We start from the raw sequence: 18,516 nt of genomic DNA, 5'->3' as shown, positions 1-18,516 counted from the left end.
CATATCTTGATTATGAGACCTTGGGACACAGACAGGTTCATGTATTTACACACACAGAAACATATGAAGAGCTTAGATGTCAAAATGAGTAAATGATATTAACCGAATGCTCTTGAAAGTTTTATTAAATACCGCTTCAAATTCTCTTAATTCTCTTCAGAAATAGGTTTGTTGGCAAAATCCACTAAACGCCATGTCAATTTTCATGCATGGATAACAAATGTCAAAACAACTGTGGATCACATTTAAACTTGACTCTCTTGTGAGTAGTTTGTCCTGAATACCTAGTGCTGTGTTCAAAATATCGATACGACGATACATCGTCATGGATGCCTGACGATGCGCGCATCGATACAGCACCTTCCGTATCGATTCGGATGTACTTTTGAAAGTAACGTGACGAATTGCTGTTGATCCGTGATCCATATGGAAAGGACGCATGTGTCCCGCGGAGTACGTAGAGTTAAAGGTGGCGGGGTATACTTTCACTTTGCGTGTCTGTCTCGCTGGCGCACGTGTCTGCATAGTGAGCCGTGTACTCGCGCTCTCTCTCTCTCGCGCGCCCATTTAAGTCAATGAGTTCAGTATGAAAGCGCAGATATCTTAGCCTATACTACTGCAAAGGGCTTTATTAGCCACTATCTTATAAAACAGTACTAACGCATTTGAGAAGAAACACTACAAAGATTTGCATGTGAAAAGTGTACGTCTAGAGAAGAGATACAGAGCTACTTCAAACTATAACTGTCACATTAATAATCTGATTTCTATTAAATAGTATTAAGTCTGACTGCAGGTTTATAGATATATTCATAGATGTAGAATAATGAGAGACAAGAGTTAGGCACCATCTTTGTAAAACTGCTTTTAAAAAAACATAAGTTAAGTACTAACTCTGGGATTTTAAATATTTCTAATAGCTAATAAATGAATGGCAAAAACACAACTGTTACAACACTGCTTATTCAATGTACAATAAACAAATAAAAATAAAAATAATAATAATAATAATGTTACTAAATTCTGAACAAAAATGTAATTCAAAATAGTCTTGTATCATGATGCGCATCGTATCGGGACCCTTGTATCGGGATACGTATCGTATCGGAATTGTTGGCGATACACAGCCTTAAATACAACCAGAATGTGGCAGCCACATCCATCACAGCGCCACTTAATGTTTCTTATTTTCTACCTTTTAAATTTAAATTTGTTTTGTAAAAAAGCTTGCATGCACTTAGAGGGTTTTGCAGCAAAAGAAAATACCAATGAAATGACTACCTTATAACATTTTCATTGCCTTTAGTGACATTACTGAACCTAAACATGTGAGCCTGATAAAAATGCTCATTTACAAAGAAAACATGTCAGACATTCAGAGGGTTTTGCATCTAAACACTTAATTTATTCTCAAAGCTGATATCATCTAAGGAATTACATGAAATCACAAGTTAAGGCTAGGGTCTAAGTTCTCAACAAAATGATTTGTATAAAAAGCTCCTTGATCTGTTCATCGCCCAGGCCAGCAGTAATAACCGACCCACTGCGCTATAAATGAACTCTGCATGACCATTTTAACATCATGACTCTTTTAACACTTACAAGCCACAGCTTTCTGTGGTTGAATCTGTGAAAAATCAAATTTGTCTCTCTGGCTGTACTTCCCAGAAAACCCGAAAAACAAAAAATGAGAACACAATGGAAACTGAGGGGGCCGCAGGGTACCAGACAAAAAGTCAGAGGCTAAAGTTCGTGCTCTTAAAAATAACCATACCTGTGCTCCAGTCTGGTGATTTAATTCATCTGAAAATTGAAAAAGTATGTTTGCATCTGGCTAGCAGAAGGCCAATACATATCAGGACTCATATCTGCTATAATGAACAGCGTTAGGAACGCAACAGATCCCTAGAGGTCAGTCTAAGCTGTTACTGTCAGCGTTTCCCTGAGTATATTATTGTTTATCACCAAGACCTTATCGCCAAGAACTGTCTTACATCATTTATTTACTATAATATAGTGCCAGCCACAGTACCACTAGGTATGCAGGTTAAAGGTGTGTGTGTGTGTGTGTGTGTGTGTGTGTGTGACATCACCGCCTTTCAGCTGAATAGTACACTGTGCCAGTGCACATGTCTTTGTAAATGAATTCACGGATTAGCGTATTAGAGATCCACAGACCGACTGACAAACTCTCCTCCCTTTAGTGCCACTGTGAGGAAACTGAGAGCTCATTAATTCACCGTGCTCGTGGACAAAGACAAAGCAAGAGACTGAATTGAAATGGAAATGAATGTGATGATGTAGAAATAGAAAGCAAATACGGTTCAACAACGGCAAGGCAGAGAGTGACGGGGTGAAAAAAGCGAAGTAGGATGAGGCCAAAAGCAGAAAAGGCCAGCGGTGAACAGCAGAGGCTGGAGTAAGAGGAGGTGTGGAAGAGAAAGATGAAGATGGGAGAGAAAGTGGCTGTTGCCAGGGACAACAGCATAATAAAGAGCATTCCTCCTACACAACCTCTGCCTTATTTTACTCCTCCTCCACTGTGGCATGATTCTATCTCTTTCTTCATTTACCTGCCTCAAGTCATCAATGTTGTAGACCTCAATCTCCCTCTGTCTGTCTGTCTGTCTTTCTCTCTCTGTCTTTCTCTCTCTCTCTCTCTCTCTCTCTCTCTGAGTCAACAAAGCTTTATTGGCAAATGAATAGTTCATCCAGAAATGAAAATTCTGTCATCATTTATTCACCATCATGTCGTTCCAGACTTTAATTAATTTCTTTCTTCCATGGAGTGAAGTTTTGAAGTATAGTTATGCGGCTGTTTTCTCTACAATTAAAGGAAATGATGATCAGTAGCTGAGAATCACCAAAAATAAAAAAAGACTATAAAATATCACAGAGTGGTATGACCTGTAATTTGTTAGTATTTTACTTGAATATATGTAAGTGCTTAAACAAACATGTCTCTAAATTAGATCTAAAATAAGAAACAAAGAAATAAGATACAAGAAATAAGATATAAATGGAAATGTGTCATCATAGATTCACACTGTTCGCACGGCTCGTGGACAAAATATAGATGATTTCAGCAGTAACAACATAAACAAGCGGCATTCGTGGAAAACACGTATCTTCTGGTAAACTTCGCTGAGAATAAATAACAACAAAGTCCTTTTAAAGTAATTTATTTATATAACAAGCAAAATAAACAACACATAGATTACCTAGGAAACCAAAACATTTGTTATTTTCGATGATGTATTTTTACAATAGTTCAGTTTAGCAACCAGTGGTGACTCATGACTGCTCATCCGAGGGGCGCTAATTCGAAATAAGTGATCGGAGTGTCATGTGTCTGGTTCCCTTTTCCAATATATGTGTTCTGTGTGTCGAGAGATCCTGTGTGCATCATGTGTTTTGTCAAAATAAGTGCCTGCTGCACACGCGTCAAAACCGTTTGTGATAAAAGAGACGCTCACGGTAACAAAACACACGCCAGACACGTCCCGAACATGTTTTCGGGTGCATTCTGCGGAAGTCGCGTTGGTCGACCGCATACGTCATCAAGGATTAATATTTCGGGTTCAATTTCAGAAAAGCAACTGTTACATTTCAAGGTAAGAATGAAATTACAATGATTGTATGTCTTTAAAGAAATAAATCTTAATTTTCTAATGTATTTTAACTGAAATGTGAGAACCTTGATGACGTATGCGGTCGAGCAACGCGACTTCCGGAGAACGAACCCGAAAACATGTTCGGGACGTGTCCGGCGGAACTGGCACGAATGGGCACCCTACTTAACAGTAAACTCTGACTACGCATGAGTTCAGCAGGCACTTATTTGGACAAGACACATGATGCACACAGGATCTCTCAAAGCACAGAACACATATTTAGAAAAAATGAACCACACACATGACCGGCTACATACATGTTGTGACGAACTTCGCATTGAGCGCCCTCGAAAAAAGAAGTCACCGGCTGCCACTGTTAGCAACTAGTCCGACCATTAAACAAACAGAAACCAGAAGTAAAGTTCTGACCAGAAGCTTAATTGTGTCACTGCACGTGCGTCCGATGAAACGGTCTATACTCATTGCGTCTACGCGTGGATGGCCGTGTTCAACATGTAAGCAAATGAGTTCTTAGTCAAATTATTACTATACCAGGCCATCAGGTCAACTCTGATTCGGTGACATTTACAGTTCATTAGAACATTTTGGAAAGGTGAAGAAAAGTAGCCGATCCACCATTGCAAACAAAGTTTAGAACAAACAACAAGAAAACAAAGAACAGGATTCAAACATCATAGTGAAGAAAATGCTCTACAGTTTCTGTTCTTGGAAGAAGTTAATTTAAAGAAGAAAAAACACTAGTATGTGTGCAAATGCTGTCTATTTCCTTTGTCTAATTGTTTGTAGTGGAGTGTCCTGTCTCAATATTTTCACGCGCATGCGCTGTTGTACGCTGACTGTACGCGCACTGTCTGCGTGATCTCAAATTTTGGGCTGCACGCGGACGGTTCCTAGTATACCTTCGGCTTTATGCGTACGTCCCTTGTATACCTTCGGGTTTAGAGGCTCACCCTCCATCTAGTCGGGATTTAGTCTCTTTTTCTGTTCACTCATGTTCTCCTCTTACATCAGTAGAGATCCTGGAGATCCTCCAGTCTTCTTATCTTTGTTCTCCTGTGGCTCTGCTCATGGTTGCCTGACTCATTGATTTGGGTGTGTGATTGATGGAATGATCTTTCCACATCATTTCTTTCTCTCCCACCTTTCTCTCCCTTTTTCCAATACCAGCACCAGAACTTGGGTTTATGTTAAATTACTGCATCAACCAGGCAGCCAATACTCGGATCTCCTCAGGCTAATTCCATCACACTTATCTCTTATTCTCTCTCTCTCTCTCTCTCTCTCTCTCTCTCTCTCTCTCTCTCTCTCTCCAACTGTGTATCAATGTTTATCTCCATTTCCTCCACCGGTCTTTCTCTTGTGTAAATAGTTTGGAGACTTGATTTTCTTAACTGGTGATGTGGATTGTGATACTTGGTTCTGTTTTGTAGTAAATTTCACAAGACATTTTTAGGATGCCAAATAAATCTATGTGCAATTTTGGGGGTGTCATTTAACATGCATATGAGCTGATCTCTGTACTAAATGGAAGTGGTGTGGTTGGATCGTGTAGATTAAGGGGCGGTATTATCCCCTTCTGACATCACCAGGGGAGCCAAATTTTAATGAGCAATTTTTTCACATGCTTGCAGAGAATGGTTGACCAAAAATAAGTTACTGGGTTGATCTTTTTCGCATTTTCTAGGTTGATAACAGCACTGGGGACCCAATTATAGCACTTAAACATGGAAAAAGTCTGATTTTCATTGTATGTCTCCTTTAAAATAAATCAGCATTATTTACTTAGATCTAAGTATAAATTTTAGATATAAGTTACATAGTCCCTACACTCCCTTTTGGACTGTCAGCCATTCTACTCTTCTGTATCTTTCTGATTTCCTCTTCCTTCCTCTTTCCCCTCTTCCTCTGATGTCACTTTGTGACAGACTAGACTATGCCAAATCTGCCACCTTATTTAGATTTGTGCTAATTCGGAAAGCCAAGTGGGTTTTGCAGCACTGTAAACAACATTATTCAGAAGTTGTGCCAGCTCCATAACCGTCTCTTTCTCTCTGCCATCATCTCTTATCTGCAGCTCGGGCTCACCGTTTCCCAGCACGTTCCCTGTGACAAGTGGATTTCAACCAAAGCTTAAATACTGCTGCATCAGGACCGCTTATATGTGAAGTGTGCAGCCACAGATCTGTTTCAGGCATCACACCTGATACGCAGCACACACTGCCCTGAGTAAGAGAAGACGAAAACAACACTGCCTGTACCTCCTCCTCAAACTGAAGATAAACAGTGAGACATCAATGGTGTGACATCAGGTAAGAACTGACACATTTGCAGGAGAATTTTTGTAAATGTAAAAAGCCAGACGCAGTTGAGGTAATTGGGGGTTTCTCAACTCTGTTTAAAATCTGTTGTACATTCTTGATGTTGAAAATTGTGACTTTATTTTATATTAGTATTTTAGTCTAGTGTTGTCTCTCATTGTGGCTCGACGGGGGACACCATGTGTGGTGAGACACTCATAGTACAAGATGCATCACAGCACGTTGACATAAGAAACCATTAAAGTCCCCCTGTAGTTGATAATTGCATCACTTAAAACTCATCTTTAAGCATCATAATAGCATATGTAAAACTTTTTTCTGTGACAAATGCTTTAATGTAACTCTACACCCTTGGCTCATTTAGTAAATGGTTCTATGGATATGCAAATTAGTTTCCACCTCTACTCAATTGCACAGCTCAGAGTAGAGATATGAATATTCGAATGAGTCCCAGACTTCACTCGTTCGCACCACCTCGGATCATAGTATGTATGTAAATAGATGCCACACTCAGCAATTTCAGACACAAAACTTTTTTTTTACTTTTTATATCCACCACATGGGGACTTTAAAGGAAAACACCACAGGTTTTCAGTATTATACTTTGATCTTCCCTCAATTAAGACAAATTAATACATACCTATCCTTTTTCAATGCTTGCACTTAATCTTTGTACAGCACATTGTGAATGTGTTAGCATTTAGCCTAGCCACATTCATTCCTTAGGATCCAAACAGTCATGAATTTAGAAGCCACCAAACGCTTCCATGTTTTACCTATTTAAAAACTGTTACATGAGTAGTTACACGAGTAAGTATGGTGGCACAAAATAAAACGTGGCGATTTTCTAAGCGAATAAAAAATGAGAACTATATTGTATGGTGGAAGAGCACTTAGTTTGCAGCACTTCGACCTCAGGGGCGATCCTGTTTGGATTCTAATAAATTAATGGTGCTAAGTTAAATAGACGCGCTGTACAACGATTAAGTGCACGCATTGAGAAAATGAGGTATGTATTAATTTGTCTATGTTGAGGGAAGAACATAGTAAAATATAGAAAAACTGTTGTCCTTTAAGAAACAGCTAAAATGAATGCGAGATCATGCCATCATTGTGGCTCCTTAGGCCATTGGGTGTGTACTAAACGCTTGTTTAATGCTTTAACACTTGTTATGAACTAATGGTTCTCAGTTCTCCAAGGGTTAAACCTGCCTGACAGTTTGTGTTTTTCTAAATGATGATTGACCTGTCATGCTTTCCTTATTTTCTTTAACACCCTCCTTGCACACACAAATTGAAAAATAACAGAAAAATAATATGCCATCCCACTCTTGTTTTCTAAATCAGTCACACAACACATTGGAAACACTGAATTGAATTTTCAGGTTAAGTTTGCTGTATTTTAGGCTTTCTCAGCTTTGTCTAGAAAGAACAGTTGTTTTAGAAGAAATCTCGCTGATTATTTCCGCTCTCTTTAACACTAAAATAAAATGTTTAAATGGCCTCGGTTGCTCCCTGGAAAGGTCCCGCTCACTCATGCTTACCACAGCCAACTCAATGGCAGTGAGAAGCTTTAATGAGCCTGGACCACTGAAACTCAGCGGTGACCCTCTTTACCCCTTAGAGTCTGTAATGAGGACCGTCATTATGAGTCCACAAATGACCCACTGTGCTTTCTCTTTCCCTTCATAACAAATACTTCATGGCTCTGCGTTCGCCCGCCGAGCGAGTGAGAACTTAGATAATTAGATATCAACCGTAAGAAAGAAAATTCACTACGAAGGTCTCTTTAATATCTTGATTGTTTCTCCTTAATGGCAGTGAGATTGGATTGATAGCGAATGGAACCTTGTACAGCTTAGAGAAAAAGTCCATAATGTGTCCAACTGTGTCTCCTAAAGACTTTCAGAAGTGATGATGTTAGTGATTTCCCCAAGTTCCACTTGCAATGGTAAAAACAAAGATGGACCAAGTTAATGAGCGATATTTTACCAAACAAGCTGGAACAAAAATCGCTTTCTATTTACCTCCATCACTGCTGATGCTTTTCCACCAATGTACACAACAAGCTTATTCTTCTTTGGCATTCGTCTTGATATTAGGGCTGTCACAATGATTAAATAATCGTTTCATCGCAACTGTTTGACCTCATCGCGATGATTTCAGATCACCGCAATGATTGCACATCTCTTTAAAAAACACAAGGGGGGTAACATGCCCGCGGACATTACTAGCATTCTGCATGTGTGTAATTGTACACAAACAACGTCACATAACTATTAAAGGTGCAGTGTGTAATTTTTAGAATGATCTCTTGACAGAAATGCAAAATAATATACAAAACTATATTATCAGGGGTGTAGGGGTGGGTGGAATGACCAAAAATCTTTTTCACGGAATGAGTCATTTTATTTCACGGTATACATGTTTTTCAGTTTATATTGTTTTTTGATGATAAAAATGTACAGAAATACACCACTCACTATATAGTAGCTTTTAACTAAATGCTCACCACAGTTTTAAAATATGAGCAATTTAAAGTTAATAATGTTAAAGTGAAATTGCCCAGAAGATAACAACAGATAAGTCTTGATTAGACAGAATCTTGTTTTTAATTGAGTTATTAATTTTATAGACTATTGAAGGGCTTCATTGTATTTTGTATTTATGCATACATTACATTAAACATATGCAATATGTAAAATGAACAGGTATAAATATATGCAAAAACCGGATAAATATCTGTATATGAGAGATGGATCTCTAGATATAGACAGGGCCGGCGCCACGAGGGGGCGTGAGGGGGCGTCGCCCCCTCACTGGCACTATCCCGCCCCCTCAGATCACCATTAATGTTGAATGGGATTTTAATGATAAAATGCGCTATTTAAAAATCACGTTTGCCTTGTGTATTGCCTTCCTAAAGTGAATTTTAAAGTCTAATTATTTAACAAAACAAAAAAACAAGTGTGCATGTATTCTACCGTGACACACGCCCACTCATGTGTAGCCTATAGGCTTGTTCGAATTCATCAGGCGAAGACGTCAAAATGCCGCGAGAGCGAGACGAAACGACACATAGTATGATTTTTCGAATCGTTCTCGCGGTACTTTGACGTCATGTGGTTGTTGGTTCTTGCAGCCGCGCCTGAAGTTGAACAAGTTTGTGTTGACGGCTTGAGGCACGCCGACAATGAGCCCGCGTTCTGAGTCTCAGAGGGAAATCAAGATGTCGAAGTGGGAAATTATATAAAAATTTACAGACAGGAGTGTGAGAGTGACCTGGGCCTGCCCTGTAGCAATGGATATATGGAAAATAGCATTGGAAGTTCTACAAACCGAACTCCGGATTGCCGTGGCGTGGATGAATTATCGGAGCATTTCAGGTGCAAAGATCCAAATGTTCGGCTGTCATTAAGTCAATTCGGGCACCATGAACTTCAGCCAGACTGTACATAGTTTTGAAAAGTTCAGATGTTCATGTTCTTCAGCATCCTTGCAAGTCAACGTACAACCAACAGCCGATTATTGTTCTGCATTTAACGTTAAAGGTAAGCCTGTACGATCTCTCTCTCTCACACACCTGTTTATCAGGAGTAAATAGATAAAAAATAGACATTGTTAAATTTATAATTAACGAATTTGAATTAGCCTATCCTACAGCATAGCTGTATATGTAAACGAGTTATTGTCATTTTGCTATTGTGGTTCTCTAGCTGCTTAATCGCTAGCTTATGGTGCATTACTTGTGGCAGTTAAAATAACTACGTTATCAAATTGAACCAAAATGTTGATAAAATCTTGCGTTTGGACCGTTTTTGGGCTGAAAACCATCAACTCTATTTGCCAACACTGCCCCCCACCATTACGTAAAATTTATTTCTACCTCTGGGTCTGAACTTCAAATGAGTAGTATTGTGCTAATATGTAACGTTAGGTATGCGTTTTTTTGTTGTTGTTGTATTGTTCAGAGCTCTGTACCTTGGTCACTATAGCTGTAGTTTTTGTGGTTGTATTACAGAGATGTTTGTTTATAACACTTTAAAACTTAATGTACCAAACCTATGTATTTTCTAGCTGGGGGAATTACTGTATATGCATTTATGTGATCGCCCCCTCTGGTATTTTAGACGCCCCCTCATCAGCGCTCGGCTGGCGCCGGCACTGGATATAGATATTATAAATATGACAGGTGCTATGATGTGATGATCATAAAGTTTGTTTTAAGGTCTTGACGCCCTTTACTTTATATTAGACCTTAACATTTTCATCTCTTTCTCGTCTTTCCGATCAATTATGTTTGTATAAGCAAATGGCGCGTAAAACTACATCGCTCCAGCAGCGCACGTGTCACTGATATAAACGTGAATTTTTTCTTAGCTTGCTTAAAGTTCAGAAAACTTTACAACTATTAGCATTATGTTTGAGAACTCTTTATTCGGCGTCGCAGGCGCAGCTCCTTGCGCTTGCCTAAAGAGACCTCTGCACGCAAGAGACCGGCCGGCTGCTGCATGAGCACAGAGAGAGAGAGCGAGAGAGCGAGCAAGACAAGAGTCTCGCTGCGTGACCCGGCCGCGGTGGATTCACTGGCACTTATTATAAAAATTACACAAATAACTCGTTCATTTTTTATAAGTGAACTATTTTACATGTTTCTCGGTCACACGCAGTCTAACATGCTGGAGGGCAGAGTTAGCCACGCCCAGTTATTTGCATTCCGCGGAATAGAAAAATCTGTTACATCTGACATTTTATTCCGCGGTAACGGAATATATCGTCATACCGCCCAGCCCTACAGGGGTGTATAAAGACCTTTTTATAATGAACCGTTATGTTTTTATTACCTTAAAATGAGACGTTTTTATCTATATGCACAGAGGGTCCCCTTACGTGGAAGTCGCCATTTTGTGATGCCATGTTTCTACAGAAGCCCTTAACGAACAAACTTTTTTTACTAAGTTGTCTCCGACGATGACATGTTTTTCTGGTGGCGGCTACCGTAGCTTCTCTATGCGTTTCAAAAGCGAGGTGGACTGAGTTGCAATTCACAACCTCACCTCTAGATGCTGCTAAAATGTACACACTGCACCTTTAATTTAAACTGATGCATTTGACGCAGAGCTATAATTCACGCCTTCTGTGTGGAAAAGCCCAAAAATTACACATTTATATTTTTAGTTCTGATGTACTTTTACTGCTTATTGGCATTACACAAAACTGCACTAGTATTACCAAAGCCTGTGCAGCGTAGTATAAACACAGCTACTGCAAATATTAATATTTGAATAGGGGGAAAATAACAATGATGATGACACAATATAGTGTTATTGAAAAAGAAGCACAAATGGTTGTGTTACAACTCTATACGCTCTCCACTCTGTTCATACTTGTAAACACAACATTGTAGACAAGCATTGTTTTTGCCTCCTAAATATAAAATGCAGTTTGATTCGTAAGTCACATTGGATAAAAGCTGCCAAATGTTGTTAAAAATAAAACTTTTCAAAAGACAGGCATAAGGATGATTACTCACTCAGGAAGAAAGATATAGGGTTGTGTGATAGTGTTAGTGTGTGTTTAGGGGCACAGGTGACCTTCTGTGTTTTGTGAGGGCTCATCTGCTGATCTTCCCACTGGCTGTAGCACCGCGGGGAGTAAAGTCACATTGCGTGAGGTGTCTCTTCTTGCTCGGCCCATGAGAGGTGATTGTGTGTATGTATGTGTGTAATGGCTATTCTGTAATGACTGCTGTGGCAATCTGTTGACAGTAAAGGTCGTCATGTGGAGCGAATTAAGCCCAGGACCTTTAGGGAGAGCCATATATAAACCCACACACACACAAAGCAGAATGAGTGAAAAATAACAGCGTATATGCGGTCCTGTGTGTCATGTGAGTTGAGAGTAGTGAGTGTACAGTTTGAGAGGAGCATAATGGTTGCCTCTCCACCCACAGCGATTAACACGGGAACTCTATTATTACCACCTGACAGCAGTGCTTGAGAGTGCCGTTTCCACACCGACACGACAAGTGCTGGAGCTTCGGTTCCCTCAATCCCTACCTCCCTCCCTCACTCCTGGTGGAGACGGCATTCCTTTAGTCTCCTTGAACATCTCTCTTGCAGATCCATTAAACATTTGAATCACTTTTTACATGGTATTTCAGCTTCAAATCACATGCAATCATGTTTAACCTAAATGTTAAATAGATCTGCGCCATAAGTACTGAAATGTAGTCATTATCATTGAAGTCTTTGTCATTATTTTAATAGTAGACACACTAATCGTAAATGCACATTATACACAAAACTCATGCATGATTAATATTACAGTTAACATTGCAGTATTAATATAGGAGATGTTTGGTAACACGGATTGGCTGGATCATAGTGTTAAATTAAAGCTGTACGGTATCAGTAAAGTTGGCTAGCACTGCTGTAGCATTGAAAAAGTTGTTGATTTGGTTTCCAAGGAAAATGCATACTGATATAAAATAATGTTACGAATGCACTGTAAGTCACATTGGAAAAACGCCTGCCAAATGCGCAAATGTAAATTTTGTTTTATGCAGTTTTTGTGTCCTTGCTCAGGCCATTATCTGATTTGTATTTTCCTTTAGCAAATTGACATTTAGCAAAGCAGAAATAATGTGCAAATAGCATAGACTTTTAAAATCTGTTTGATTCTAGAAAGTGGGGCTTGTGTTTTATTTGTTTGAGAGACTGTATGTGTCATTTGTGTCTGTGCATCTGAGATATTGTCTCTCAGTGGGAGCCGATGGGGGAAGCTATGTATGGTGAGATGCTGTCAGCTAAATTGCATTGTGTTTCTATCGGCTGCCTGATCCGATGGCCCTTATTATAAGAACATTATGGTGCACTTTTACCCTCTCTAATATATTAATAGGTCTCATTCTTTTGCTCTCTTCAGTACGTGCTTTTAGTGAAGCCTGATGTAGTGTATGTGTGTATGGATCTGAAGGGTCTTATTTTACAGACCAGCTTTCTTTAAAATAATTTGAATCACTTTATTGTCATTTGCATTACGTTTATGCAGATATCAGATACTGTTCTTTTATTCAAAGTCACTTATAATGCATTTAAGAGATACGTTTATCAGAATGTCTTTATACTGAGATGGATCCTATGAGCGTGGCAAGTTTTATAGTTTTGTTTTAAAATATTACATAATATATTACATATGTCATAATATTGTGCAGTTTTAATTGGTTTATTATTAAAGGGTCCGATTCATGAATTTACATTTCCTTTGGTGTGTAAGTGTGTATTAGTACATGTTAACGATATGCAAAAGGGACAAACGATAACGCGAGTCTCCAACGTAAATCTCTTTTCTTGGACTACAACAAACACACAGATTGTAAACAACAGTTTACTTCCTGGGATTGGTGACGTAGACAAGACCGACATTATCATAATTCCTCCTGCTTTGGCCTGTAAGTTAACTCCTGTTAGCATTGCATTGTGAGCGAATCTTTCAAACATGGTAAATAGCGTCACATTTCCTACTGACGTCAGATGTATTCAGACCAATCACAATGTACAGATTAGCTGGCCAATCAGGGACACAGAGCTTTTCAAATCGATGAATTTTGTGCAAAATCTGTGCATTTCAGGAAGACAGGGAAATCTGGAGCTACAAAAATGTACAGTATGTGGAAAATGTTGTTGTTTTTTGAACCATAAACCATCCAAACACATTGTATTATACCAAATATACCAAATAACGTTTTTTAGCCACAAAATAGGTGCCCTTTAAATAAGGTGTACTCAGTCTGTGCTCTCTGTTAAAAGCCAAAAGCAGCATTCCAATGGAAAGTATTGATCAATCCTCTCCCAAACCATTGAGGTAGATTGGGTTTGTTGGTTTTCATTTTAGTCTGTCTTAAAATGAGCTCTTTGGTCTAGTCATGCTATAAACAGGTCCATATTGCTTTGCTTTGATGTTCACATTGCATCAGTCCACTTTTAAGTTACATATGCATTTGTCTGCTGTCAGTTCATTTAGTTCTAGCTTATATGAGCTGTTAATAAGTGCTGGGTTTAATTTATATACATCGTATTGTAGATCTTTAGACTGTAAAATGAATTAAATTGAGGAATAGTGTTCTCAACAATCTATAATTGTCATCACCACACATTTGTAATCTTGTTTACCTACGTAATTTGAAGCTGTTAATTTATTAGAAAGCAAAATGTTTTAATAAGCCAATACATTATTGTTACAGCGAATGTAATACAGACGTCTTGTTTGGCAAATATTTATTTATTAAATTTGTTATTTTAGTATTTTTATGTGTGATTTTATATGGCGCTGAATACAGTATAAAGTAGGGGCGGCACAGTGGCTCAGTGGGTAGCAAGAAGGTCCCTGTTTTGAGCCCCGGCTAGGTCAGGTGGCCTTTCTGTCTGGAGCTTGCATGTTCTCCTTGTGTCAGTGTGGGTTTACTCCAGGTACTCTGGTTTCCTCCCACAGGCCAAAAAACTTGCAAGTTAGGTGAATTGGAGATACCAAATTGTTCTTCCCCTAACCTGGGTATGGAAAGAAAGAAAGAAAGATTTGGCTTCTAATGGAGTGATCATTTTGCAAGGCAAAGATACATATGCTGTAGTTTTATGTTTTAATGTACACTGTAAAAAGTGACAAATTTGATCAACTATTTTCTAGTATCTGTATTTAGAAATGCAACAGGTTGTATTGTGAATTAAAATGTAATAGATGTTTTTACAGTGTGGTTGCACAATGAGTTCAATGTCAAACACATGATAATAAATGTTGATCTTAAGGCCGTTTCACACGGTACGCGGTAAGCGGCGGAATTGCCGCGCGGCTTCAGCTTTTCTCTTGTATTGTAAGCGTTTTGTGCAGCATTTCGTGCAAATATGTTTATCTTCAACGGCGCCTGTCATGAAGTACCATGTCCGTAGAAGAAATAGGATTTTGGGTGCACAAGCAAGGCGTGTGGACCAACTCCGCTTCACCTCTGTAACCGCCCCTGTTTTTGCCGCTTTCCGCACGTCTCCTATTGAAAAAGAACTAAACACTCGCGGTTGCCGCGAACATTGTGAAACAGCCTTAATGGTTCACAGTCATGTTGAAAGGCCACACATTAAATGGAAGATACCATATGAAATCTTATGTATACAAGTAAGCAAATTAGATTTGAAAAGATGGATTTTCGTGTTTACACTGTTCAGATAAAATAGGTCATATGTTACGTTAGCTAAACATTAGATTTGTGCCAATATGTCAAAACAGATTATGAATTAAACAGTTAAAGTCATTTCAGAGAACTGTTTTTAAATACATTATAAATAATAGAAATGTATTGCGAAACATGCTGCAAGGACTGTAAACTATGTAGTACTGAATTGTGGGGTTACACCGTTAAACAGTTTTCAACATTTCTCAGGATTATTTGTGTACACATTCGCATAATTTTAGGTTGTAGCGGTATTTGAAAGTTAAGAGAGACCGGCAGCTTTTCTGCAAGAATCCTGCCTGTTTTTCAATATTTTGATAACTTATTTTATTTAATTGGTGTTTTTTAACCATTTAAATTTGACTGGATGGTTAATATTACATTTTTGTCACAAACTGAGAACATATTTAATATCGGATTTTACACAGGCTTTAAAAAACACAACTTTTTATTTGTTTAGTATATAAAAAACAATGTTTCCAATTTCAAGATTAAATTTTATTTTTAGATTAGAAATGTTATTTTGACTGTGTTGAGTACAAGTACAGGAGCAAAACGCAGTATAACACAAATACTTTTGCATAGCTTTTATTTTTGATTTATAAAAATAATCACCTTAAGTCGTCTTTTAATGAAGTGAAGTGCTAGATTTGTTTATCATGAATATCTGACACATGTATCTGACAGTGTTGATTCTTTCCTAAGTGACAGACAAGAAAAACACATTTTGTGCAAAAAATGACGCTGATACAGGTGAATAAACAGCCTAATAAACATGTTAAACAGATTCATCTAAATTACTTTACTAACTTATTTTTCAGTAACTTATTTGTCTTTTACATTTTGTAGTCTGTTTTGTGCCAGTCCCTGAGAAACGAATAAAAAGATCAAGACATGATTTATTTCGAATGAAAAGATCAAGACATGATTTATTTCACCATTTGTATGTGAATGAATCTGCAGGAAATCTGTCCTCTTCATAAAGAGAGAAGTCACAGTACGAGTGTCAGTGTGTGGCCGTCTGTGCCTATTTGAGATGTGTGATTGAGTTAGGTTTACTGCTGTTAGGAGCGTGCGTCAGTCCATAATGGCTGACCAGTTGTTCAGAAATGAGCTGTTAAAACGAAGACTCGAGTCCTGTTCAGAAACTCCTCTGTCAGATCTGCCAATGATAATGTATCATCCATAGTATAGATTTTCCATTAACAGGTTTTCTCAGTTGCTTTTGAGCATTTGCCAGATCTGAAATATATTTTTCGTAACACTTTGTTCAACCTCCACATCATCAAGTCAGTTTTGCACAACATAAAATCAAATTCTCATTGTTTTGGACAAATTGCTAATGCTTTGATACAATCATGCAGTGAACCATATACAATTGTCCTATTTTCAATTGCTTATGTTATTTTCATCAAAATGAATGAATAGTCATGCATATTTCTTTACATTTCCATTAGACATTTTTTCTAAATCTGTCCTGAATTGGTAAAGGTGAATCTTGACTTTCTCTAACGATCTCATCCCTGAGACGATGCATCACGCTGCATGGCAAGAGAAGATATTTATTGTAAACAGACAGGCAGGAACGTCAGGAGGTTTAGGAAGCACTGTAGTATGTACAGTTTTCCCTAAGGAGATTTTTTTTTCTTTTTCAGTTTTCCCTAAGGAGATTTTTTTTTCTTTTTCAGTTTTCCCTAAGGAGATTGCCCTATGTTCGCATTTCTTTGTGCTATGCAGTGCTGTCTTTTACTTTCTGTATCGCATTGACATGGTCTGTCAACAAATTACAGTACAAACAGCAAAAGCTTAATTGTGAATCTTGTCCCACATACTACAATTTACAATAATTGTTATCAAAATTGTCAACATCCCTCGAGAGTAAACTATTACATTGACAACATGACTAAGCAATTTGACTGTCTTATCCATACACAATGACAAAACTGATACAGATATTTACTTTTGAGAGATGAAATAAGGATTATGAGCAAGAGACCGGCTTTTGCAGGTAATCCATGGTGTTTTGCTATTTGTACGAATTGTTTTGAGAAATGCACTTACTGTTTTGCAAATGTCAAGGATGATTCGAGAGCGACTGAGAAAAACTGTAACAACCTAGCAAAACATTTTGACTGTCTTGTTCATAAACAGTGACACACGGACTTGCCATTTTGATGGCATTGACACATTCACTGACGTAAAAATTTACTACTGAGAGATGAACTAAAGATTTTTAACAGGTTACATGCTTTTGCAAGTCACCCATGATGTTGTGCAGTGTGTTTAACAAAATACTTTAAAAGTCACACTTCACAGACCCTTATAGATCTGTGTAATAAGGAATTGCTGCATGGACGAACAGGCAGAGTTTGCCCAGAACAGAACCATACCGCCAATGACACCAACTAAATGAATTATTATTTGATAAAATGTACACATTTGATGAAAGTGGTCCTAATTAAAGTGTCATTTTTTTGTTGCCGGGGCAGTGAAGGAAATCCTTATGTGTAATATTATTTGTTCAAGACCCTGCTTCTCATAATGATGCATTAATATCAAATATCTTCTGATTGGATTTTGTCATGTCGCACTGCGGTTTTGTATTTAGCATGAACTGACAAATTTCCTGTTGCTGGTACCTTCGGTGACAGGCCTACATATCTTTTAACAGTATACATACTGGGAACTATCACTCCGCCCAAGTAGCAGTGCTTCACCTTCTGAGAATATAGTTCCCAGTATGTATACTGTTAAAAGATGGCTGTGTCTCATATGACCATGTTATTTGTACACAGTATGACTATACAAATCACAACACATAAATTTTTGCGCTATTTTGTCACTTATTGGGAGCAGTATGCTAGCTGGAGCCATTCACTTCCAGTCTTTGTTCTAAGCTAAGCTAGCGGGGGCTGCGTCAGACAGAGTTACATCACGCACGAAGATGAGAAAGGTATGTATGGACTTATCTAACTCTTGGGGATACGGTGAATAAGCTAAATTCTCAAAATGTGGGCGTGTTTCTTTAAGACATGGTATTACATCATCGTGTTTTTTCTTTGGTTGAAAAATAAGATTAAATAAAAATCTGCGGCTTTGGTTTCTGTTATTAATTCATAGTACTCTCATGTGTATTCTAGGTCCTACGTTATTCTTCGATCCACAAGCAGATGGCCTTGAATTTCAGAAAGAGCAGGTTTAGGTGGTGGGTGGAGGCCATTATTTTACAAATGCATGACTCACTAATGGATGGAGTAGTTAAGACCTGGTCGAGATGGATTGTATACCAGGGTGACAGACAGAGTACACCACAGAGTTTCCACTGTGATTGATGATGTTGTGA

The 18,516-nt window shown here is 38.2% G+C and overlaps 1 protein-coding gene and 1 long non-coding RNA gene across 3 annotated transcripts in view; one reads left to right on the top strand and one right to left on the bottom strand.

Moving 5' to 3' along the window:
* elfn2b (extracellular leucine-rich repeat and fibronectin type III domain containing 2b) overlaps positions 1 to 18,516 on the top strand; it is a 98,345-nt gene that overhangs the window by 25,325 nt on the left and 54,504 nt on the right. For both annotated transcript variants that reach the window (XM_065276780.2, XM_073813987.1), the window contains exon 2: positions 5,710 to 5,944. The gene's annotated coding sequence lies outside the window, so the exon portion shown is untranslated. The remainder of the gene's footprint in view (positions 1 to 5,709; positions 5,945 to 18,516) is intronic.
* Positions 14,278 to 18,516, bottom strand: part of LOC135760217 (uncharacterized) — a 101,832-nt gene continuing 97,593 nt past the window's right edge. Inside the window, exon 4 of the long non-coding RNA XR_010537342.2 lies at positions 14,278 to 14,502. This is a non-coding gene — a long non-coding RNA (uncharacterized lncRNA). The remainder of the gene's footprint in view (positions 14,503 to 18,516) is intronic.

Source organism: Paramisgurnus dabryanus, chromosome 3, assembly GCF_030506205.2.
Source record: "Paramisgurnus dabryanus chromosome 3, PD_genome_1.1, whole genome shotgun sequence".
NCBI lineage: Eukaryota > Metazoa > Chordata > Actinopteri > Cypriniformes > Cobitidae > Paramisgurnus > Paramisgurnus dabryanus.
This window is presented reverse-complemented; position numbering and strand designations above follow the sequence as displayed.